The sequence below is a fragment of the Anomalospiza imberbis genome, chromosome 3, assembly GCF_031753505.1.
Source record: "Anomalospiza imberbis isolate Cuckoo-Finch-1a 21T00152 chromosome 3, ASM3175350v1, whole genome shotgun sequence".
Taxonomy (NCBI): domain Eukaryota; kingdom Metazoa; phylum Chordata; class Aves; order Passeriformes; family Viduidae; genus Anomalospiza; species Anomalospiza imberbis.
In genome coordinates, this window is record NC_089683.1 from 34145920 (window position 1) to 34151328 (window position 5409).

A 5409-nucleotide genomic window follows, 5' to 3' on the forward strand; every position below is an offset into this window, starting at 1 on the left:
GAGGTCACGACTGAATTATTTTGGCTGTTATAAATGGCTCTGCAACTCATTCTCTGCACTGCTATTAAACAGATTTTCATAAAATCTGGATCAAAGCTAATGTTCCAGAGTAGAAAGATTTCCAGAGAGGTGGAGAAGCATGCAGCCTTACCTCTCGAGGAGAAGCAGCATCTCTCAACCAGTGGTAGTGAACATCACTCTCCTGAGTACTGATGAAGCAGCACTCCCCAGTGTGAAAAGAATGTCTCCAACCTTCCCTCTAAGTTCTTGTAAGGTGCAGTAAATCAGGACTGATACATCAAGGCACTTCTGGGAAACATAGATGTTCTGCTCTTTTTTTTCTTTTTTTCCCCTGCCTCCAAAGCTTGCATACAGATTTTGTTTGTATAGAAACAAAAAAACCCGCTGAATTATTTCTCCCTCTTTCATAACATCCCACATTCTCTCTGCATATGCATATAAATATATTCAAAATTGCAATAAATCACTATTTCATTGAATTTTACCTGCATTTGCTGTCTATTAACAGAACTTATTTGTAAATTCCTTTAACAAAAACTTGTTTGTATATTATGCTGTTTGTGACTGGTTCAATGCACACATTTATAGCAACATTATGTGCAACTACATCCCATTAATCAATCAGATGGGTTGTGTCTATTTCTTTATCAGAGGCAGAAGATTATGTGATGAGAATATGGACAGACAGTACAGCTAAACAAAACACTGACTGGGAGAGAATCTTTAAGCCTTTATATTTTTCTCAAGATTTTAAACAAAGTAATAATCAAGAGTATTGATCAGATGGCTCTATGTGTATGTGTTCATGTGAAGTTAGCAGGGATAGGTCATGAAGAGACATAAAACTAAAAAATCCCTTCTATTAAGAACCACTCCTAGATACTTTCCTTACCATGAGCTAGTAGGTTATTCAGCTAATCCTCATCTGGTGAGATTAAAGAGCATTTTACACTTCACATGCTAAAATGAATGTCAAATTATTTATAGGCAAAGGGATGTAGTAACAGAGGGGAAGCTTCCTCCTGACCTGAAATACATTTGCCTTGCAATTCTCACCCTCATCTAAAAAAACAAATATGTCTCACAAGCAGACAGAGAAGTGCATGGGCTAGACTGCTGCATTAAAGAGACACGGTGGCAACCTGAGGACAAAGCCCATTGCTGCTGCATGTTGTGCATGAGACCATCCTGGGGCAGATGTGCCCTTTTCCTGTCACGTACCACAGTCACACCTACAAGCAAGGCAGACAGAAGAAAGCTGCTCAAGTTTGGCCTCTCCTTAGGTTTTAGGCATGGAATGCTTGCTCCATAATTACTATTAGCACAAAGAAAGTTGTTCTGGACAGGGAAGAAGTCAAATTTTGGCTGCTTAGAAAGTTAAAGACTGGTTTGCCAATACAGAGTAAACATGTCCAGCTTCAGCTGCAAGCTGACAGAAGGTCTTGAGGATTGTAGTATCAGAGAGAATCACCTGCATCTCTCCTAAATCCTATCTCAGGTGTTCTCTTCCTTAATAAAGTTCTTGGTGAACTTGGTTCCATCTGTCAGTTACTTGGAACTGTCACTGAACTTTGGAATATTTTTCATTAAAGCCTGCTGTGGGAAGTCTGGAATAAGCACAATGAAAGAAAAGCAAGGATAAATCTTCTCAGTACATGTTCAGCTGAGGGCTGATGGCTCAGATTACTGTTGGCATCGGCTTCTCCTGAGCATTTCTAGTCCTGGCATTCATGAGAGCAGTGATAAAATATGGCTAATGTCTGTCAATCCCTATTTCAGCGGTGAACCTCACAGTTGAATAAACATACTTCTAAGCACTATAGTTTGATTTTCTTTTTAAGCATGTAGTTTCCTTATTCCTTCACATAGAAATTACTTTCATAGGAAATTTAAAATAAATAGAAGAGAAAGTTCAGTATAGACATGTGGTGCTCATCAAGGAGAACTTCCAAATCAGCAGGAGCTTTCCTTCACAGAGTTGGAAAGCATTGTCATGCCATCATCATATGTTCATTTGGATCCCACCAGCCACCATGGCAGAAGGCCATTAGCCCCCTTGTCTGCCAGTTTGACCAACAGCATTTTCAGCAGTTTAGTCTCCAGAGGCTGATAAAATGGGGGAAAAAATAACCCATCACAATGAGTATTTGCCTATTTTCGTTCCTAGGAATGGTTTCTGAGCCAATGGGGCTCTGAGCCATGAGTCCTAAATGAGGTTACTCCTTTTGCTGCTATTAAAATGCCAGAGCACCGTTGCAATCATAGTAGAAGTTTGCTTACTCTGACACTTAGGATTACTTTTGGCCATGCATTCTACAGAAGCATAGGGCACACTTTTCTTCCATCAGATGAGTGCACATGTGGCCACTTACAGCTTCCAGTGATGAGCAGTCTTTTCCTTTCAGCCTGGATGGTTTGTTTTGAATCAGTGCAGGACAAGCATTAGGTAGCATTTCAACAATTCACCATGTCTCTCCATCCCACAGAATTTTCAATGCCTTAGAAAGAACTAAAAGCATCACTAGCTCATAGTTGTACTCCAGAAAACATTTCTAATGAGAAGCAGTAAGTGTCCTTTTGATATACTTATCTGTACATTTCTTCTGAAATATTTTCTCTTTTTACCATGATGTTTCGATTTAATTCACTTATTCTTTTCTCATGATTTTATTAGGTCCTGTCAGTTTTCAATTAACTTCTTTCAGTGTTCATATCCCTTAACATTTGTAACTATTTTGTTTCTCCCATTATACTTCTTTCGTGGTTTGCATGTTGCATATATTTATACTAATTCAGTAGAGGCTTTGTAAGTTGTAGTTTCTCCACCTAATGTATGCTGAGGCACAGGATATCTCATATACCACTACACAAAGGAGAGACATACCATGAAGGAAATTTCTTTTGCCAGCATGAGAGCTGCTTTCCCATCTGTGGGATGAAGCAGGTTTGGTTGTGCCTTGAATGTTATAGAATGAATTTGTCTAATCCAGAAGATGCTGAGAAAGTTTTCTAGTCTGATTCCTTCCCAGTTGTTTTCTCAGCTTCTATTTCTCTCCCTCTGATATGCTTTGTCCAATAGGAATTATTGTTGTGATATTATGTTAAAATTAATTTTTGAGGCAAATGTAATAAAGTGTGGATGTAAGGAAAATGTTTGTTTCCAAACAATTATTTGCTACTTTTGGCAAACATATAATGTTCTTCTACAGTTTTTATACCATATAACCAACAATACCTGATTCTTTTGGAAACTAGGCTTGAAAGAAACTTTGATATCAATATATTATCTTTACAAATCCTTTGAGTATTTCAAAGCCTGTGGACATTATGGTAGTAACTTACATATGTATTGATGAAGCTCTCAAGACAGTATGTCAACATGAGAGAAGCTCTCTAAGATAAATAATATTTCACATAATGCTGAACAAAAGCCATTTTGTTTTTCTCTTTCAAGTTTTGATAGCTAGAGGATATGAGCAAAGTGACTGTGGCACAGCCCCAGGCATATGAGATCCCTTTGCCTAGCTACCTTGTTAATGAAATAGATACAAAATGGGAAAAAAACCATCAGTCTGAACTTTTGTTCAAGCAATGTTCAGTCCAGCAGACACAGAGGTTATTCCCCATGTCAGCAGTCACTAGCATCACCCTTTGCAACAAAATTCAAACCATTTGTTCAGCATCTGCACCCAATTAATTCTGTGCTTGAGCTGTGGCAGGGTGCAATGAATAATCTCCCTACAGTTGTTCATTTGTACTTGCAATAAACTTCATGACTTGTGCACGTTTTCACTTGTCAGTAGGGCACTGAAACATGGATCACAGAAAAGTTATTGCCATTTTTAGTCCAGCAGAGCAACAGATAGACCCTACAACAAAATCATTTCTGTCCCTACAGATCCCAGTTCATTCCTTCTTCACACTGCAAGGCAGAAGGCTCAAACCTGGAAAATTTTTGAGATGTCAATCTTGGCAACTTGGGATCAAAACTCATTTTGAATATCCACCAAGTCTGTAAATCCTTTCTAGCTCTCCTCTCTAAGAGAGGATTAGTAGGGTCTCAGCACAGTCAGTGAACCCAGATTGGGTCTTGAGTTCAGATTTTGCCACTCTGTGATTTTGAGCATATCACTCGTTTTGCTGTTTTGCGTAAAGCTAAACATTCAGATTGATCTCTTAAAAAATTTTTGTGAAGATTTATTATTTTTCTTTCCTGTTCAGCCACTACAGGCAAAAAGCATCAGAGAATTTTTTAAAAGGAATATTTGCTGTCTTAGAACTGCAAGTTATATAAAATCAATCTAGTTATCCCCCTTAATAAAGAGTTGACTACAGCATCCACATGTATAAAAGAACAACATCTTCATCAAGAAGTTCTGCTGTGTTAGAACTTCCACCATAATCTGTCTGTTCACGTCCATTAGGAATATTAATGGTCTGCTCCAGAAGTAACAACTTTTAACAGTTCAGGTTTTGTGCATACATACGTCTATGAAAACCCTTTAAACTAATACGCACAACAGGCAAAGTAAAAAGCAAAAAAGTACATAGTGAAAAGTACATGTTGAAAGAAAAAGTACTGGATTATTTCTTTTAAATTATTAATATAATGTTGTACTTCACTGAAAAACACCTGCATTTGGATAGTCTCTTATTTCCTTTTTCAGGGCTAGGCATGTTATTTCCTCAGATGCTGAGAGGTTTTGTTTCAATTTTCAGGAGCCATAATCTTTAAATATAAGCTTCCCCCCCAAGTAATATATGCTACACTGAAAGCTTACCTGTCATCAGTTACATAACAATAGGGAGACTAAAGGCATCTTGTGTGTTTTGCTCTCAGATGTCAAACTGAAGCCACGAGAAAGCAGTAGGGAGAACTTCAGATAAAGAGCATTCACCATTAATGTGCATATATGAGTCTGGATTATGTTCTAGTAGTGCGTGGCCAGCATACCTCCAGAACAAGATTTCATCAGCTTACTGAAGAAACAGCTGAAAGATTTAGAGCAGAAATGAACCGAGCCGAGTCATCTGGAAAACTTAGGTCAGTATGGATGCAATTTCCCAGGGGCCTTCTCACCGCAACAGCTTCTTAACAGGAATCAAAGTTCAGTTTAAGTTCAGGTCCTGTTACACAAAGCACTTCAAGACATTGGTTTAAGTTATCTGATAAAGGAATTACCTACTTATCCCAAACCACCTTTGCTATGATGTGGCATCCTCAGCTCAGCAAAAAACTGCTACAGACTCAAATTCCACCTTGGGCAGCCTCTTAACTGATGTCTTACATCTAAATGTAACACCTACTGGACTTGAATTTACTGCACATTCACACTAAAATAGAAGAATATGAAAAATACCTGAAAAAACACAAAGGTATTTATATCA

At 38.0% G+C, this 5409-nt stretch overlaps 1 long non-coding RNA gene across 1 annotated transcript; it reads right to left on the bottom strand.

Annotated features, from left to right (window-relative positions):
- Positions 1-218: 218 nt before the first annotated feature.
- Positions 219-5119, bottom strand: LOC137469876 (uncharacterized). The gene is made up of 3 exons (XR_010996741.1): positions 4817-5119; positions 2394-2530; positions 219-309 (listed from the first exon to the last, which is right to left on the bottom strand). It is a non-coding gene; the product is annotated as an uncharacterized lncRNA (long non-coding RNA).
- Positions 5120-5409: the final 290 nt, after the last annotated feature.